Raw genomic sequence first — 21,641 nt, forward strand, 5'->3', positions numbered from 1 at the left:
CAATAACAGTGTACAAGTGTTCCTTTATCTTCACATCCTTGACAACACTTGTTATTGCTTGTCTTCTTGATAAAAGCCATTCTAACAATTGTGACATGATATCTCATTTTGGTTTTGATTTATATTTCCATGATGATTAGTGATGTTTAGCATCTTTTCATGCACTTCTTGCCATTTGATTTGGATATCTTCTCTGGAAAAATGCCTGTTTAGTTCCTCTGTCCACTGTTTAATTGGATCGTTTGTTTTGTTTTGTTAAGTTGTGTGAGTTCTTAATATATTTTATTTGTTTGTTTGTTTTTAAGCTGCACCTTGCAGCTTGTGGGATTTTAGTTCCCCAAGCAGAGATTGAACCTATGACCGCTGAATTGGGTGCACAGAATCTTAACCACTAGACTGCCAATGAAGTCCCTTTATATATATTGGATGTTAATTGCTTATGATATATGTGGTTTGCAAGTATTTTCTCCCATTTCATAGGTTGCCTTTTCATTTTGTTGATTGTGTTTTTTGCTATGAAAAAGCTTTATTCTTTGATGTAGTCCCACTTTTTGACTTTTGCTTTTATTGTTGTGCTTTTGATGTCATATCAAATAAAAATAATTGTCCTATCCCATGTCAAGGAGTTTCTTCCCTATGCCTTATTCTCAGAGTTTTATGGTATCAGGTCTTATGCTTAAAGTCTTTAATCTATTTGGAGTTGATTATTTTAAATAGTGTAAAAATTGGGTCCAATTTCATTTTTCTGTGTGTGGTTATACTATCTTCCCAACACTATTTGTTGAAGAGAATATCTTTTCCCCCATTGAATGTTCTTGCTCCCTTATCAAATATTAGCTGATCCAAGTTTTTAAAATATAAGCCCATTTAGGTAGGATAATAACTCTGAAGCCTACACACCTCACTCACTCCTTTCCAGTGGGAAAAGAACTCCATGGTAACAAAAAACTCTAAGGGATAAAACATCTGTCACATAATAACAATGCAGCAATTATACAATAACAAAAAAGATCGTAAAAACATAGAACCTAACAGTATTTCTATAAATGTTAGAACTTTATTAAGATTTTTAAAAACTGTAAAATTTTACAGAATTTTACAAACTATACTACAAGAAATCTGTACCAGAAAACAATGAAAATAACATGATGGCAAGCTGAAAATAAAACATATTTCCTAAAAATTAAAAATTCCAACTGTTTGTGTTTGCATGCATGGAAGAAATCATATATTGTTTTCACACACTAAGAGTCAAACTTTGTACAAAATTCAATTAGAGTCCTCAGTTAACCTTAGTAATTTACTTAATTTTAATAACTGCTAGTAATTCAACTGGTAAATTATTGGTAAGAATGATAGTCACATGTAAAACATAAGGTCATTTACCCATAAGAATTGAATGCATAATTTGCATTTTTATTAGTTCCTGGCCCAAACAATGGGCTTTCACTTGAGAAACACAGTTCTATAGTCTTCTTTTGATGTTATTCCACTTTACTTGTCATCCATTATAGCCATATGCCACAACATTGTAAACATAGTGGATGACTCAGTACTAAACAAGTCATTGATATCTTTAATCTTCTTGGTATTGGTTATTTTGGTACTGCACCCTGAAAATGTATTTTTTAACCTTTCTTTCCACTTTAAAAAAATTACTCAAACATTGTGAAGCTTTCCCTGATTCAACCACTTAGGAATCATCATTAATTTATTTCTCTGTACTTGCCTTATGGCCTTTAGAGTATTTAAATAGTTGATCTTACATCATAGTTATTTATGTGTATCTCTCTCCCCTATTAGAGTCTATGTTTTTCAAGGGTAAGGACTATGGTGTGTTAATTAGTGTATCCTCACTAATATCTTACTATCATTAAGTATCCATCCAGCATAAATGTTTCATCCTTTAAAGATTTAACATCATTTTCCCCCAACATGATGCATAGCATGCAAAATGAAATAGTGGTAAGGGTAGGCAACCATCTACACTGAGAAAAACAAGAACAGAACATATGGATGAGATTAGAACTGTTTATTTATCTTAACACATCTATGAATGAAAAGAAAAAAATATTATAAAAACAAAATTTCAACCAATACACTTCCCTATGTAGACTCTGGCAATTAACTAACAAACTTGTATGAGCAAAGCAAGGGATACTACTCAACTTACCAAGAATTGCTGCCCTCAGCCAGCAATGCTAAAATAATCCATACAATATTGTTAGAGAAAATTAAATGCTAAATATGGATAATGAAACCTGTCACAAAATTGAATGCAGATTTATATGTACAATGTTTATGTACAATTAACTGTCAGGTAAAATCAAATATCTGGAGAAATAGGAACACCTAAATTACTTCCTTTAAAGTAACCATGGTAAACATGCGAAAATGATGATGTGATGAAGGTGATTGATCCTATTTCATGTGGTGGACACTTGATTAACTCACTGGAGCATTTCTAAATATGCTTACATTCCTTATTTTATTCTCCTAATATTGTGACATTTTTGCTAAAGATTCCAGAACTTTTCATTCACATTGCCTATGTGTCACTCTCCAAAAGTGTCTTTATTAAGCAAACTGAATCTACAGTAAGCCTCTGTTCATTTTCAGTTACATAAAAAATCATGAATATATCAAACACTAATATTCAGAAAAAAATGGCTCTGTACTAATGCGATATTATGTCACTGGCATCACTGAAAAATATATGCAATTTTAACCTAGTAGTCCTTGCTATATCTGTGTCTGCTACTAGTATATGGCATGGTTTTACTAGAGATTTAAAATATTTCAACTTCAATAGCCTAGTCAAAAATTGAGCAAAGTTCATAAAAAAGTACATTTAAAATAAAAGACAGCTTAAATACAATAAAAACTAAAGAAAACTGGTACCATATATTTTATATTATGGTTATTCAGCTGCAAAAGTAAAGTGATGATAACATTATTAATGAGAATAATGTAACAAAAATACATCAAAAATATCTATACCTACAGTGATATGGGTGAATCTACAAATAATATATTATTATCCTACTCTTTGGTTAAACAAATATAAGAACAAACATAAAGTATTCAACAATTATTTTCACTTTGTTTAGATGCAATCTTTTTATTTTAGAATGCTAATGAGGACAATAAAAACTAGATTTTCAACAGTTGTGTTAGTGAAGGTTAGGTTTTTGATCACTGGTGTATTAGTCCGGGTATCCCCAGGAGGACAGAACTAAAACTTGGTTGTGGACATATACCCTGAGAAAACCATAATTCAAATAGAGTCATGTACCACAATGTTCATTGCAACTCTATTTATAATAACCAGGACATGGAAGCAACCTAACTATCCATTGACAGATGAATGGATAAAGAATATGTGGCACATATGTACAATGGAATATTACTCAGCCATAAAGAGAAATGAAATTGAGTTATTTGTAGCGAGGTGGATGGACATAGAGACTGCCATACAGAATGAAGTAAGTCAGAAAGAAAAAAACAAATATCATATGTTACCACATATATTTGGAACCTAACAACAAAAAAAAGGTTCTGTGAACCTAGGGGAAGGACAGGAATAAAGATGGAGACATAGAGAATGGACTTGAGGACACGGGAAGGGGGAAGAGTAAGCTGGGATGAAGTGAGAGAGTGGCATGAACATATATATACTGCCAAATGTAAAATAGATAGCTAGTGGGAAGCAGCCACATGGCACAGGGAGATCAGCTCGGTGCTCTGTGTCCACTTAGATGGGTGGGATAGGGAGGGGGTAGGGAGACACAAGAGGGAGGGTATATGGGGATGTATGTATATGGATAGCTGATTCACTTTGTTATACAGCAGAAAGTAACACACGATTGCAAAGCAATTATACTCCAATAAAGATGTAAAAAAAAAAACTCGGTGGTATATAAAAGGGAATTTAATATCAGCAACTGATTAAAAAGATTTTGGAGAGCTGAAGTTAAGAGGTTAGGTGAACTAGAGGATAAAAATTTCAGAAAGTCACCATTCCTATGGTTGAAATGACAAAGGAAGGAGATAGACACACCAGAGCTCAGTGTGTACTCAGGGTCTAGGGCTGCCAGAAGCTGCAATTGTTTTTGCCGGTATTTACAAGTGTATCCAGAGCTTCATATGTAAATGCAAGGGGCTCAGAATAGCAAAACCAATATTGAAAAAGAAAGTCAAAGGGCTCATATTTTCCAATTTCAAAACTTACTGAAAATTTACAGTAATCAAGACACTGTGATAATGACATAGAATAGAGTTATAAATCCATGGAATAGAATTTAATGTTCATAAATATACACTTACATGGATGGTTAACTAACTTTCAACAAGGGTGCCAAGACAATTCAATGGGGAAAGAACAGTTTCTTCAAAAGGTAGTGCTAAGACAATTAAGTATACACATGCAAAACACTGATATTTAACCCTTGCTAAACACCATACAACAAATATCTCAAAATAGATCAAACACTTAATTTAAAAGGTAAAACTAGAAAAACCTTATAAGGAAACATAAGGGTAAATAATCATGATGTTAGATTTGTCAATTGTTACTTAGATATGACATCAGAAATACAAGGAGCAAAAGAAAAAAAGATAAATTGTACTTCATGAAAATTGAATGTCTGTGAATTCTGGCCACATTCTCAGGAGAGGAGAGTGAAAAAAAATGAAATGAGTTATTTCCAATTTATATATCTGATGAGGGTCTATTGCACATCATTTTAAAATCACCTTGTAAAATGAAGCAATACCTTTTTTTCCCAACAGACAAACTGAGGCTGAGGTGCCTGACTTCGCAATCGTGCTTGGGATAAAGTGCTCCAAGCCGTGTGGGTCATAGTCTATTGATGCTCTGGTCTGGTGTCAGGCCTGAGCCTCTGAGGTGGGAGAGCTGAGTTCAAGATATTGGACCAATAGAGACCTCACAGAACCATGTAATATCAATGGGCAAGAGGTCTCCCAGAGAACTCCGTCTCAGTGTGAAGACCTAGCCCCACACAATGGCCAGCAAGATCCATGCTGGATGCCCCATGCTAAACAACTAGCAAGACAGGAACACAACCACACCCATTAGCAGAGAGGCTGCCTAAAATCATATAAAGTTCACAGAAACCACAAAACACACCACTGGAAGTAGACTTGCCCACCAGAAAAACAAGATCCAGCCTCACCCACCAGAAAACAGGCACCAGTCCCATCCACAAGGAAATGTACACAAGCCACAGAACAAACCTCAACCACTGGGGACAGACACTAAAAACAATGAGAACTACAAACTTGCAGACTGAAAAAAGGAAACCCCAAACACAGTAAGTTAAGCAAAATGAGAATAAAGAGAAACATGCAGCAGATGAAGGTGCAAGGTAAAAACTCACCAGACCAAACAAATGAAGAAGAAATAGGCAGTCTACCTGAAAAATAACTCAGAGAAATTATAGTAAAGATGATCCAAAATCTTGGAAATAGAATGGAGAAAATACAAGAAACATTTAACAAGGACCTAGAAGAAATAAAGATCAAACAAACAATGATGAACAACACAATAACTGAAATTTAAAATTCTCCAGAAGGAATCAAGAACAGAATAACTGTGTCAGAAGAATGGAGAAGTGACCTGGAAGATAAAATAGTGGAAATAACTACCACAGAGCAGAATAAAGAAAAAAAGATTAAAAAAAATTGAGGACAGTATCAGAGACCTCTGGGACAACATTAAATGCACCGTTTGAATTACAGAGGTCCAAGAAGAAGAAAGAAAAAGAAAGGGTCTGAGAAAACATTTGAAGAGATTATAGTTGAAAACTTCCTTAACATGGGAAAGGAAATAGTCAATCAAGTCCAGGAACCACAGAGAGACGCATACAGGATATATCCAAGGAGAAGCATGTCAAGACACATATTAATCAAACTATGAAAAATTAAATACAAAGAAAAAATATTAAAAGCAGGAAGGTAAAAGCAACAAATAACATATCAGGGAATCCCCATAAAGTTAACAGCTGATCTTTCAGCAGAAATTCTGAAAGCCAGAAGGGAAAGGTAGGACATACTTAAAGTGACAAAAGGGAAAGAAAAAAAAACTATAACCAAGATTACTCTACACAGAAAGGATCTCATTCAGATTTGAAAGAGAAATTAAAAGCTTTATGGACAAACAAAAGTTAAGAGAACTCAGCACCACCAAGCCAGCTTTATAACAAATGTTGAAGAAACTTCTCTAAGAAGAAAAAACTAGAGGAGGAAATGACTTACAAAAAAAACTGAAAACAATTAAGAAAATGGTAATCAGAACATACATATCAATAGTTACCTTAAATAGATATGGATTAAATGCTCCAACCAAAAGACATAGACAGGCTGAATGGATACAAAAAACAAGGCCTGTATATATGCTGTCTACAAGAGGCCCACTTCAGACATAGGGACACATGCAGACTGAAAGTGAGGGGATAGAAAAAGATATACTATGCAAATGGAAATCAAAAGAAAGCTGGAGTAGCAATTCTCGATTCAGACAAAATAGGCTTTAAAATAAAGACTATTACAAGAGACAAAGAGGGACACTGCATAATGATCAAGGGATCAATCCAAGAAGAAGACACAACAATTGTAAATATTTAGTCTCCCAACATAAGAGCACTTCAATACATAAGGCAAATGCTAACAGCTATAAAAGGGGAAATCGACAGTAGCACAATAATAGTAGGGAACTTTAACACCCCAGTTTCACCAATGGACAGATCATCCAAAATGAAAATAAATAAGGAAATACAAGCTTTAAATGGCACATTGCACAAGATGGACTTCATTGATATTTAGAAGACATTCCATCCAAAAACAACAAAATACACTTTCTTCTCAAGTGCTCATGGAACATTCTCCAGGGTAGATCATATCTTGTGTCAGTATGTCATACAGAGTGAAGTAAGTCAGAAAGAGAAAAACAAATACCGACTGGTAACACATATATATGGAATAAAAAAAAAAATGGTCATGAATAACCTAGGGGCAAGATGGAAATAAAGAGGCAGACCTACTAGAGAAAGGAATTGAGGATACGGGGAGGGGGAAGGGGGATAAGGTGGGACAAAGTGAGAGAGTGGCATGGACATATATACACTACCAAACATAAAATAGATAGCTAGTGGGAAGCAGCCGCATATCACAGGGAGATAATCTCGGTGCTTTGTGAGCACCTAGAGGGGTGAGATAGGGAAGGTGGGAGGGAGGGAGATGCAAAAAGGAAGAGATATGGGGACATATGTGTAACTGATTCACTTTGTTATAAAGCAGAAACTAACACACCATCGTAAAGCAACTATACTCCAATAAAATGTAAAAAAAAGAAAATCAAGCCTTGGTAAATTTAAGAAAATTGAAATTGTATCAAGCATCTTTTCCAATGACAACACTATGAGACTAGATATCATTTACAGGAAAAAAAAACTGTAAAAAAATACAAATGCAAGGAAGCTAAACAATACACTACTAAATAACCAAGAGATTACTGAAGAAATCAAAGAGGAAATCAACAAACTTCTAGAAACAAATGACAATGAAAATGGGACAATCCAAAACCTACACAATGCAGCAAAAGCAGTTCTATGAGGGAAGTTTATAACAATCCTACCTCAAGAAACAGAAAAAAACCTCAAACATCTTAACCTTACACCAAAAGCAATTACACAAACTAGAACAAAAAAAACCCAAAGTTAGCAGAAGGAAAGAAATCATAAAGGGTAGATCAGAAACAAATTAGAAAGAAATGAAGGAAACAATAGCAAAGGTCAAAAAAACTAAAAGCTGATTCTTTGAGAAGATAAATAAAATTGATAAACAATAGCCAGACTCATCAATAAAATAAGGGAGAAGACTCTAATCAACAGAATTCAAAATGAAAAGGGAGAAATTAAAATTGACACTTCAGAAATACAAAGGATCATGAGAGATTACTAAAAGCAACTAAATGTAAATAAAATGGACAACCTGGAAGAAGTGGACAAATTCTTAGAAAAGCACAACCTTCCAAGACTGAGCCAGGAAGAAATAGAAAATATAAACATACCAATCACAAGCACTGAAATTGAAAGTGTGATTAAAAATCTTCCAAGCGGGAGAGGGGGGAGATGGCCGAAGAGTAAGATGGGGAGATCACCTTCATCCCCACAGATACATCAGAAATACATCTACACGTGGAACAACTCCTATAGAACACCTACTGAATGCTAGCAGAAGACCTCAGACCTCCCAAAGGGCAAGAAACTCCCACATACCTGGGTAGGGCAAAAGAAAAAAGAATAAACAGAGACAAAAGAATAGGGACGGGACTTGCACCAGTGAAAGGGAGCTGTGAAGGAGGAAAGGTTTCCACACAGTAGGAAGCCCCTTCAGGTGCAGAAACTGGGGGTGGTGGAGGGGGGAAGCTTTGGAGCCATGGAGGAGAGCACAGCAACAGGGGTGCAGAGGGCAAAGTGGAGAGATTCCCGCAGAGAGGATCCGTGCTGACCTGCACTCACCAGCCCAAGAGGCTTGTATGCTCACCCGCTGGGGAAGGTGAGTCTGGGAGCTGAGGCTTGGGCTTTGGTCAGAGCACAGGGAGAGGACTGGGGTTGGCAGTGTGAACACAGCCTGCAGGGGGTTAGTGCACCATGGCTAGCCGGGAGGGAGTCCGGGGAAAGTTCTGGACCTGCTGAAGAGGCAAGAGACATTTTCTTCCCTCTTTGTTTCCTGGTGCATGAGGAGAGGGGATTAAGAAGGCTGCTTAAAGGAGTTCCAGAGGTGGGCGTGAGCTGCGGCTAACAGCGTGGACCGCAGAGACAGGCATGAGACTCTAAGGCTGCTGCTGCTGCCAACAAGAAGCCTGTGTACAAGCATAAGTCACTATCCACACCTCACTTCTGGGGAGCCTGAGCAGCCCGCCACTGCCAGGGTCCTGGGATCCAGGGACAACTTCCCCGGGAGAATGCATGGCATGCCTCATGCTGGTGCAACGTCCCGCTGGCCTCTGCCGCCACAGGCTGGCCCTGCATCCGCACCCCTCCCACTCCCCGGCCTCAGGGAGCCAGAGCCCCGCAGTCAGCTGCTCCTTTATCCCGGTCCTGTCTGAGCGAAAAACAGATGCCCTCCGGCGACCTACACGCAGTGACGGTGCCAAATCCAAAGCTGAACCCCGGGAGCTGTGTGAACAAAGAAGAGAAAGGGAAATCTCTCTCAGCAGCCTTAGGAGCAGTGGATTAAATCTCCACAATCAACTTGATTTATCCTGCATCTGTGGAATACCTGAATAGGCAATAAATAATCCCAAATTCAGAAGGTGAACTTTGAGAGCAAGATTTATGATTTTTCCACTTTTCCGCTTTTTGTGAGTGTGTATGTGTATGCTTCTGTGTGAGATTTTGTCTGTAAAGGTTTGCTTTCACCATTTGTCCTAGGGTTCTCTCTCCGGTTTTTTTTTCTTTTTACTTTAAAAAATTTCTTTTCTTATTAATTATTGTTTATTTTAATTATTTTATTTTATTTTATCTTACTTTATTTTATTATATTTGATCCTCTTTCTTTCTATATTTCTACTTTTTCTCCCGTTTATTCTGAGACGTGTGGATGCAAGGCTCTGGGTGCTACAGACAGGAGTCAGTGCTGTGCCTCTGAGGAGGGAGAGCCAACTTCAGGTTACTGGTCCACAAGAGACCTCCACACTCTGCATAATATCAAACGATGAAAATCTCTGAGAGATCTCCGTCTCAACACCATCATCCAGCTTCAGTCAACAACCAACAACCTAGAGTGGTGGACACCCTAAGCCAAACAACTAGCAAGACAGGAACACAACCACACCCATTAGCAGAGAGGCTAACTAAAATCATAGTAAGTCCACAGACACCCCAAAACACACCACCAGACGTGGACCTGCCCACCAGAAAGACAAGATCCAGCCTCATCCACCAGAACAGAACCACTACTCCCCTCCAACTGGAAGCCTACACAACCCACTGAACCAAATTTAGCCACTGGGGTCAGACACCAAAAACAAAGGGAAGTACGACCTGCAGCCTGCAAGAAGTAGACCACAAATACAGTAAGATAAGCAAAATGAGAAGACAGAAAAACACACAGCAGATGAAGGAGCAAGATAAAAATCCACCAGACATAAAAAATTAAGAGGAAATAGGCAGTCTTCCTGAAAGAGAATTCAGAATAATGATAGCAAAGATGATCCAAAATCTTGGAAATAGAATAGACAAAATGAATGAAATATTTAACAAGGACCTAGAAGAACTAAAGAGGAAACAAGCAACAATGAACAACACAATAATTGAATTTAAAAATATTCTAGAAGAGATCAATAGCAGAATAACTGAGGCAGAAGAACGGATAAGTGACCTGGAAGATATAATAGTGGAAATAACTACTGCAGAGTAGAATAAAGGAAAAAGAAGGAAAAGAACTGAGGACAGTGTCAGAGACATCTGGGACAACATAGAACACACCAACATTCGAATTATAGGGGTTCCAGAAGAAGAGAAAAAGAAAGGGACTGAGAAAATATTTGAAGAGATTATAGTTGAAAGGTTCCCTAATATGGGAAAGGAAATAGTTAATCAAGTCCAGGAAGCACAGAGAGTCCCATACAGGATAAATCCAAGGAGAAACACACCAAGACACATATTAATTAAACTATCAAAAATTAAATACAAAGAAAGCATATTAAAAGCAGCAAGGGAAAAACAACAAATAAAACACAAGGGAATGCCCATAAGGTTAACAGCTGATCTTTCAGCAGAAAGTCTGCAAGCCAGAAGGGACTGGCAGGACATATTTAAACTGATGAAGGATAAAAACCTACAATCAAGATTACTCTAACCGGCAAGGATCTCATTCATATTGGATGGAGAAATTAAAAGCTTTACAGACAAGCAAAAGCTGAGAAAGATAAGCAAGACCAAACCAGCTTTACAACAAATGATAAAGGAACTTCTCTAGGCAAGAAACACAACAGAAGGAAAAGACATACAGTAACAAACCCAAACCAATTAAGAAAATGGGAATAGGAACATACATATCGATAATTACCTTAAATGTAAATGGATTAAATGCTCCCACCAAAAGACACCAACTGGCTGAATGGATACAAAAACAAGACCCATATATATGCTGTCTAGAGGAGACCAACTTCAGACCTAGGGACACATAGAGACTGAAAGTGAGGGGATGGAAAAAGATATTCCATCCAAATGGAAACCAAAAAAAGCTGGAGTAGCAATTCTCATATCAGAAATAATAGACTTTAAAATAAAGACTATTAGAAGAGACAAAGAAGGACACTACATAATAATCAAGGGATAGATCCATGAAGAAGATATAACAACTGTAAATATTTATGCACCCAACATAGGAGCACCTCAATACATAAGGCAAATACTAACACCAATAAAAGGGGAAATTGGCAGTAACACATTCATAGTAGGGGACTTTAACACCTCATTTTAACCAATGGACAGATCAACCAAAATGAAAATAAATAAGGAAACACAAGCTTTAAATGATACATTAAATGAGATGGACTTAATTGATATTTATAGGACATTCCATCCAAAAACAACAGAATACACATTTTTTCTCAAGTGCTCATGGAACATTCTCCAGGATAGATCATATCTTGGGTCACAAATCAAGCATTGGTAAATTTAAGAAAATTGAAATTGTATCAAGTATCTTTTCCCACAGCAATGCTATAAGACTAGATATCAATTACAGGAAAAGATCTGTAAAAAATACAAACACATGGAGGCTAAATAATACACTACTTAATAATGAAGTGATCACTGAAGAAATCAAAAGTAAATCACAAAATACCTTAAAAAAATAACAATGGAGATAAGACGACCCAAACCTATGGGATGCAACAAGAGCAGTTCTAAGAGGGAAGTTTATAGCAATACCATCCTACCTTAACAAACAGGAAACATCTCAAATAAACAACCTAACCTTGCACCTAAAGCAATTAGAGAATGAAGAACAAAGAAACTCCACAGTTAGCAGAAGGAAAGAAAGCTAAAAGAACAGATCAGAAATAAATGAAGGAAATGATAGCAAAGATCAATAAAACTAAAAGCTGGTTCTTTGAGAAGATAAACAAAATAGATAAACCATTAGCCAGACTCATAAAGAAAAAAAGGGAGAAGACTCAAATCAATAGAATTAGAAATGAAAAAGGAGAAGTAACACCTGACACTGCAGAAATACAAAAGATCATGAGAGATTACTAGAAGCAACTCTATGCCAAAAATATGGACAAGTGGAAGAAATGGACAAATTCTTAGAAATGCACAACCTGCCAAGACTGAATCAGGAAGAAATACACAATATGAACAGACGAATCACAAGCACTGAAATTGAAACTGTAATTAAAAATCTTCTAACAAACAAAAGCCCAGGACCAGATGGCTCCACAGCCAAATTCTATGAAACATTTAGAGAAGAACTGACACCTATCCTTCTCAAACTCTTCCAAAATATAGCAGAGGGAGGAATACTCCCAAACTCATTCTACAAGGCCACCATCACCCTGACACCAAAACCAGACAAGGATGTCACAAACAAAGAAAACTACAGGCCAATATCACTGATGAACATAGATGCAAAAATCCTCAACAAAATACTAGCAAACAGAATCCAACAGCACATTAAAATGTTCATACACCATGACCCAGTGGGTTTTATTCCAAGAATGCAAGGATACTTCAATATACACAAATCAATCAACGTGTTACACCGTATTAACAAATTGAAGGAGATAAACATTATGATAATCTCAATAGATGCAGAGAAAGGTTTCGACAAAATTCAACACCCAATTATGATAAAAACTCTGCAGAAAGTAGGCATAAAAGGTACTTTCCTCAACGTTATAAAGGACATATATGACAAAGCTACAGACAGCATCGTCCTCAATGGTGAATAATTGATAACATTTCCACTAAGATCAGGAACGAGACAAGGTTGCCCACTCTCACCCCTCTTACTGAACATAGTTCTGGAAGATTTACCCACAGAAATCAGAGAAGAAAAGGAAATAAAATGAATCCAAATTGGAAAAGGAGAAGTAAAGGTGTCACTGTTTGCAGATGACATGATACTATACATAGAGAATCCTAAAGATGCTACCAGAAAACTACTAGAGCTAATCAATGAATTTGGTAAAATAGCAGGATACAAAATTAATGCACAGAAATCTCTGGCATTCCTATACACTAATGATGAAAAATCTGAAAGTGAAACCAAGAAAACACTCCCATTTACCATTGCAACAAAAAGAATAAAATATCTAGGAATAAACCTACCTAAGGAGACAAAAGACCTGTATGCAGAAAATTATACGACACTGATGAAAGAAATTAAAGATGATACAAATAGATGGAGAGATATACCATGTTCTTGGATTGGAAGAACCAACATTGTGAAAATGACTCTACTATCCAAAGCAATCTACAGCTTCAATGCAATCCCTAACAAATTACCACTGGCATTTTTCACAGAATTAGAACAAAAACGTTCACAGTTTGTATGGAAACAAAAGAGATCCTGAATAGCCAAAGCAATCTTGAGAACGAAAAACGGAGCTGGAAGAAACAGGCTCCCCAACTTCAGACTATACTACAAAGCTACAGTAATGAAGACAATATGGTACTGGCACAAAAACAGAAATATAGATGAATGAAACAGGATAGAAAGCCCAGAGATAAACCCACGCAAATATGGTCGCCTTATCTTTGGTAAAGGAGGCAGGAATGTACAGTGGAGAAAGGACAGCCTCTTCAATAAATGGTGCTGGGAAAACTGGACAGGTATATGTGAAAGTATGACACTAGATCACTCCCTAACACCATACACAAAAATAAGCTCAAAATGGATTAAAGACCTAAATGTAAGGTCAGAAATTATCAAACTCTTAGAGGAAAACATACGCATAACACTCTATGACATAAATCACAGCAAGATCATTTTTGACCAACCTCCAATAGAAATGGAAATAAAAATGAACAAATGGGACCTAATGAAACTTAAAAGCTTTTGCACTGGAAAGGAAACCATAAAAAAGACCAAAAGGCAACCCTCAGAATGGGAGAAAATATTTGCAAATGTAGCAACTGACAAAGGATTAATCTCCACAATTTATAAGCAGCTCATGCAGCTCAATAACAAAAACAAGCAAACAACCCAATCCAAAAATGGACTGAAGACCTAAATAGACATTTCTCCAAAGAAGATATACAGACTGCCAACAAACGCATGCAAGAATGCTCAACATCATTAATCATTAGAGAAATGCAAATCAAAACTGCAATGAGATATCATCTGACACCAATCAGAATGGCCATCAACAAAAAATCTAGAAACAATAAATGCTGGAGAGGGTGTGGAGAAAAGGGTACCCTCTTGCACTGTTGGTGGGAATGTAAATTGATACAGCCAATGTGGAGAACAGTATAGAGGTTCCATAAAAAACTACAAATAGAACTACCATATTACCCAGCAATCCCTCTACTGGGCAAATACCCTGAGAAAACCATAATTCAAAAAGAGTCATGTACCAAAATATTCATTGCAGCTCTATTTACAATAGCCCAGACATGGAGACAACCTTAGTGTCCATCATTGGATGAATGGATAAAGAAGATGTGGCACATATATAGAATGGAATATTACTCAGCCATAAATCGAAACAAAATTGAGCTATTTGTAATGAGGTGGATAGGCCTAGACTCTGTCATACAGAGTGAAGTAAGTCAGAAAGAGAAAGACAAATACCATATGCTAACACTTATACATGGAATTTAAGAAAAAAATGATGTCATGAATAACCTAGGGGTAAGACAGGAATAAAGACACAGACCTACTTGGGAATGGAGTTGAGGATATGGGGAGGGGGCAGGGTAAGCTGTGACAGAGTGAGAGAGAGGCATGGACATATATACACTACCAAACGTAAGGTAGATAGTTAGTGGGAAGCAGCCGCATAGCACACGGATATCAGCTCGGTGCTTTGTGACCACCTGGAGGGGTGGGATAGGGAGGGCTGGAGAGAGAGAGACGCAAGAGAGAAGAGATATGGGAACATATGTATATGTATAACTGATTCACTTTGTTATAGAGCAGAAACTAACACACCATTGTAAAGCAATTTTACTCCAATAAAGTTGTAAAAAAAAAAGTGTCATGTACCAAAATGTTCATTGCAGCTCAAATTACAATAGCCAGGAGATGGAAACAACCTAAGTGCCCATCATCTGATGAATGGTAAGGAAAATGTAGCACATATATACAATGGAATATTATTCAGCCATAAAAAGAAACGAAATTGAGTTTTTTGTAGTGAGGTGGATGGACCTAGAGTCTGTAATACAGAGTGAAGTAAGTCAGAAAGAGAAAAACAAAAACCGTATGCTAACACTTATATATGGAATCTAAGGGAAAAAATGTCATGAAGAACCTAGGGGTAAGACAGGAATAGAGACACAGACCTACTAGAGAATGGACTTGGGTATATGGGGAGGGGAGTGGTGACCTGTGACGGCATGGGAGAGTGGCATGGACATGTATACACTACCAAACGTAAAATAGATAGCTAGTGGGTAGCAACCGCATAGCACAGGGAGATCAGCTCGGTGGTTTGTGACCACCTAGAGGGGTGGGATGGGAGGGTGGGAGGGAGGGAGTCACAAGAGGGAAGTGGTATGTGAACATATGTATATGTGTAACTGATTCACTTTGTTATAAAGCAGAAACTAACACACCATTGTAAAGCAATTATACTCAAATAAAGATGTAAAAGAAAAAAAAATCTTCCAACAAACAATAGTCCAGGTCCAGATTGCTTCACAGGCGAATTCTATCAAACATTTAGAGAAGAGCTAATACATATCCTTCTCAAACTCTTGCAAATTATAGCAAAGGGGAGTACACTCGCAAACTCATTCTATGAGGCTACCGTCTCCCTGATACCAAAACCAGAGAAAGATGTCACAAAACATGAAAACCCTAGGCCAATATCACTGATGAACATAGAGGCAAAATTCCTCAACAAAATACTAGCAAACAGAATCCAATAGCACCGTAAAAGAATCATACGCCATGATGAAGTATTCATCCCAGGAATGCAAGGATTCTTCAATGTATGTAATTCAATCAATGTGGTACACCATATTAACAAATTGAAGGATAAAACCCTATGATCATCCCAATAGATGCAGAAAAATCTTTTGACAAAATTCAATACCCATTTTTGATTAAAAAAAAAACTCTCCAGAAAGTGAGCATAGAGGGAATTGACCTCGACAGAAAAAAGGCTATATATGACAAACCCACAGCCAACATCATTATGAATGGTGAAAAATTGAAACCATTTCCTCTAAGATCAGGGACAAAACAAGGTTGCCCACTCTCAACATTATTATTCACCATAGTGAATCATATCGTACCGAATGCAGTCAGAAATAGAGAAAGAAATACTGTATGCTAACCCATATATACGGAATCTAAGAAAAAAAAAAGGTCATGAAGAACCTAGGGGTAAGACGGGAATAAAGACACAGACCTACTAGAGAATGGACTTGAGGATATGGGGAGGGAGAATGGTAAGCTGTGACAAAGTGAGAGAGTGGCATCGACATATATACACTACCAGATATAAAATAGATAGCTAGTTGGAAGCAGCTGCATAGCACAGGGAGATCAGCTTAGTGCTTTGTGACCACCTAGAGGGGTGGGATAGGGAGGGTGGGAGCGAGACCCAAGAGGGAGGGTATATGGGAATGTATGTATATGTATAACTGATTCACTTTGTTATACAGCAGAAACTAACACACGCTTATAAAGCAATTATATTCCAATAAAGATATTAAAAACCTGCAACAATAAACATATAAATCTATTAAAAATGTACAAAATGTCTGAATAGACATTTATCCAAAGAATATATATATAAAAGGCCCATGAGCACGTGAAAAGATACTCAACATCATTATCCATCAGGAAAATTCAAATCCAACCCATGAGATACCACTTCACACCCATAGGATGGTTGTAATAATAATTTAAAAAAAGACAAACTGTAAAAAGTATTGGTGAGGATGTGGAAAAATTGGAGCTCTCTTGTGTTGCTGGTGGGACTATAAAATGGTGCAGTTTCTTTGGAAGACATTTTGGCATAGTGTTATCATGTGATCAAGCAATTACACTTTTAGTTATATACGTAAGAGAAATGAAAACCTATGTTCATAGAAAAACTAGTACACTAATGGTCATGGCAGCTTTATTCATAATAGCCAAACTGTGAAAGCAACTGAAATGTCCAGTATTGGATGAATAGATGAAGAAAATATATTAAACTTAAACAACGCAATATTATTCAGCCATGAGAAAGTAATGAAGTACTGATTCATTCTACAATATGGATAAAACTTGAAAATATTGTACTAAATGAAAGAAGCCAGATACAGAAGGTCATATTTGTATAATTCTATTTATTTGAATTGTCCATAAATAGGTAAATCCATAGAGACATAAATTAATGGTTACTAGAGGCTGGATGGAGGGGTAAAAACCAATGACTGCTCACTGATATGGTGTTTCTTTTTGGAATGATGAAAATGTTCTGTTATTGGACAGTGGTGATAGTGGCACAACTCTGTGAGTACATTAAAAACCACTGAATTATAGGGGGTGAATTTTTTGGCTTGTGAATTATATATCAATAAAGCTATTTTCAAAAAGAATATAACAATCATCCTTATTCCCTCTACCCAGAAATAACTACTTTAACGTTTGGCATATATGCTTCCAGTCTTTTGTTTCTTTGTTTTTACTTTTTAAAAAAATCCTCACACATGACAAAAGAACATATTTTCTTATCAAAGTCATGACATTTCATATAAAGCTTAAGTCTCTCATATTTATTCCCATTCCGGAGCTCCTATCATAACCGTAAGAACTATAAAATATTTGATTTTGTTTTGGACATTTAATAGGTTTTGGGCTTGTTTTTGTTATGTCACCAAGTACCTGACCACCCTTCTTATTTATGAAATAGCCTGCATTGCTTAAGTCTTAATGGAAGGCTTGCAGCTATACCTGACTATAGATTTGAAGTGCCAGATATTCCCTTCTCCACTCTATCAGCCAGAGTGGTCAGAGTACAGAATCTTGAACTGGCTCAAACAATAATGTGATCCAGCCAAAGATTATGAAGTTTAAGGAGTGATTCCAAAACCAGAATCAGCTAAGAAATTATGCATATGATAAACTGTTTTGTGGCTGTAGTGTCACTGGTATCACTACATCTAACTTGTTTTTATAACATGGTTTTGTCTATTTCCTACTGCCTTTCTTCCCTTGATGTTTCCTTCCTGTTTTTCAAGTCTTAATCTCCACTGACCTTAGCAATTTTTGATCTTTGCAATAACCTTCCAATAATTTCCTTTTAGCTTTAGATTTTCAATGTATTTTTATATTCATTGAATGTAACAATTCTGAATAAAGCAATGTCTTCTTCAAATCTTTAAAAATAGGTTTATATGCATATCTATAATATATGTAATACTTGCGTCTTTTTTTTTTAAGTCTTGTATAGATTTTACTTTTTTTAAAAAAAAAATTTGGTCTTCCAGGAATATCTGCATTACAGGATCATCTAACTGCTACTGATTCTACAACATAGCTTTTCTCCAGATGTATTATCATGTACAGGCATCAGGACATAGTTCTTAGGTCATTGTACCTATTTTTTCCAATTATTTATTTTTCATTTTTATTGGAGTATAATTGCAATACAATAGTGTGATAGATTCTGCTTTATAACAAAGTGAATCAGCTATACATATACATATATCCCCAAATCTCTTCCCTCTTGCGTCTCCCTCCCTCCCACACTCCATATCCCACCCCTGTAGGTATTCACAAATCATCGAGCTGATCTCCCTGTGCTATACGACTGCTTCCCACTAACTATCGGTTTCAAATTTGATAGTGTATATATGTCCATGCCAATCTCTCACTTTGTCCCAGCTTACCCTTCCCCCTCACCAGGTCCTCAAGTCCATTCTCTAGTAGGTCAGAGTCTTTATTTCTGTCCTGCCCCTAGGTTCTTCATGACCATATTTTCGTTGTTGTTGTTTTTCTTAGATTCCATATATATGTGTTACCATACGGTATTTGTTTTTCTCTTTCTCACTTACTTCACTCTGTATGACAGACTCTAGGTCCATCCACCTCACTACAAATAACTCAATTTCATTTATTTTTATGGCTGAAAAATAATCCATTGTATATATGTGCCAAATCTCCTTCATCAATTCACCTGTCGATGGACACTTAGGTTGTTTCAATGTCCTGGCTATTGTAAATAGAGCTCCAATAAACATTGTGGTACCTGACTCTTTCTGAATTATGATTTTCTCAGGGTATATGCCCAGTAGTGGGATTGCTGGGTCCTGGTAGTTCTATTTTTAGTTTTTTAAAAGAACCTCCATACTGTTCTCCATAGTGGCTGTATCATTTACATTCCCACCAACAGTGCAAGAAGGTTCCCTATTCTCCACACCCTCTCCAGCATTTATGGTTTGAAGGTGTTTTGATGATAGCCATTCTGACTGGTGGGAGGTGATACCTCATTGTAGTTTTGATTTACATTTCTCTAATGATTAATGATATTGAGCATTCTTTCATGTGTTTGTTGGCAATCTGTATATCTTCTTTGGAGAAATGTCTATTTAGGTCTTCTGCCCATTTATGGATTGGGTTGTTTGTTTTTTTTGATATTGCTACATAACGTGCTTCTAAATTTTGGAGATTAATCCTTTGTCATTTGCTTCACTTGCAAATATTTTCTCCCATTCTGAGAGTTGTCTTTTCGTTTTGTATATGGTTTCCTTTGCTGTGCAAAAGCTTTTAGGTTTCATTAGGTCCCATTTGTTTAGTTTTGTTTTTATTTCCATTTTTCCCTAGGATGTGGGTCAAAAAGGATCGTGCTGTGAATTATGTCATAGAGTATTCTGTCTATGTTTTACTCTAAGAGTTTGATAGTGTCTGGCCTTACATTTAGCTCTTTAATCCATTGGGAGTTTAATTTTGTGTACAGTGATAGGAAGTGTACTAATTTCATCTTTTATGTGTAGCTGCCCACTTTTCCCAGCACCACTTATTGAAGAGGCTGTCCTTTCTCCATTGTATATTCTTGTCCCCTTTATGAAAAATAAGGTGACCATAAGTGCGTGGGTTTATCTCTGGGCTTTATATCTTGTTCCATTGATCTATATTTCTGTTTTTGTACCAGTACCATACTGTCTTGATTACTGTAGCTATATAGTATAGTCTGAAGTCAGGGAGCCTGATTTCTCCAGCTCAGTTTTTCTCCTCAAGATTGTGTTGGCTACTCGGGATCTTTTATTTTTCCATACAAATTGTGAATTTTTTTATTATAGTTTTTTGAAAAATTCCAGTGGTAGTCTGATAGCGATTGCATTGAATTGGTAGGTTGCTTTGGTTAGTATAGTCATTTTCACAATGTTGATTCTTCCAATCCAAGAACATGGTATATCTCTCCATCTATTTGTATCATCTTTAATTTCTTTCATCAGTATCTTATAGTTGTCTGCATACAGGTCTTTTGTCTCCCTAAGTAGGCTTATTATTAGGTATTTCATTCTTTTTCTTGCAATGGTAAATGGGAGATTTTCCTTAATTTCACATTCAGATTTCTCATCATTAGTGTATAGGAATGCAAGAGATTTGTTTCCATTAATTTTGTATCCTATTACTTTACCAAATTCATTGATTAGCTCTAGTAGTTTTCTGGTAACATCTTTAGGATTCTCTATGTATAGTATCATGTCACGTGCAAAGAGTGACAGCTTTATTTCTTGTTTTCGAAATTGGATTCTTTTATTTCTTATTCTGTTCTGATTGCTGTGGCTAAAACTTCCAAAACAATGTTTAATAATAGTGGTGAGAGTGGGCAAACTTATATTGTTCCTGATCCTAGTGGAAATGGTTTTAATTTTTCACCATTAAAGATGATGTTGGCTGTGGATTTCTTATATATGATCTTTATTATGTCAAGGTAATTTCCCTCTATACCTCCTTTCTGGAGGGTTTTTATTGGAAATGCATGCTGCATTTTGTCAAAAGCTTTTTCTGCATCTATTAAGATTATCATATGGTTTTTATTTTTCAATTTGTTAATATGGGGTATCACATTGATTGTTTTGCATGTACTGAAGAATCCTTGCATTCCTGGGATAAACCCCACTTGACCATGGCGTATGATCCTTTTAATGTGCTGTTGGATTCTGTTTGCTAGTATTTTATTGAGGATTTTTGGATCTATGTTCATCAGTGATATTGGCCTGTAGTTTTCTTTCTTTGTGACATCTTTGTCTGGTTTTGGAATCAGGGTGATTGTGACCTTGTAGAATGAATTTGTGAGTGTTCCCCCCTCTGCTATATTTTGGAAGAGTTTGAGAAGGATAGGTGTTAGCATTTCTCTCAATATTTGATATATTTCACCTGTGAAGCCATCAGTTCCTGGGCTTTTGTTTGTTGGAAGATTTTTCCTCACAGTT

This window comes from Aethalodelphis obliquidens, unplaced genomic scaffold (genome assembly GCF_003676395.1).
Source record: "Aethalodelphis obliquidens isolate GAN/ISIS:26980383/991018 unplaced genomic scaffold, ASM367639v1 scaffold54, whole genome shotgun sequence".
In the NCBI taxonomy this organism is placed as follows: domain Eukaryota; kingdom Metazoa; phylum Chordata; class Mammalia; order Artiodactyla; family Delphinidae; genus Aethalodelphis; species Aethalodelphis obliquidens.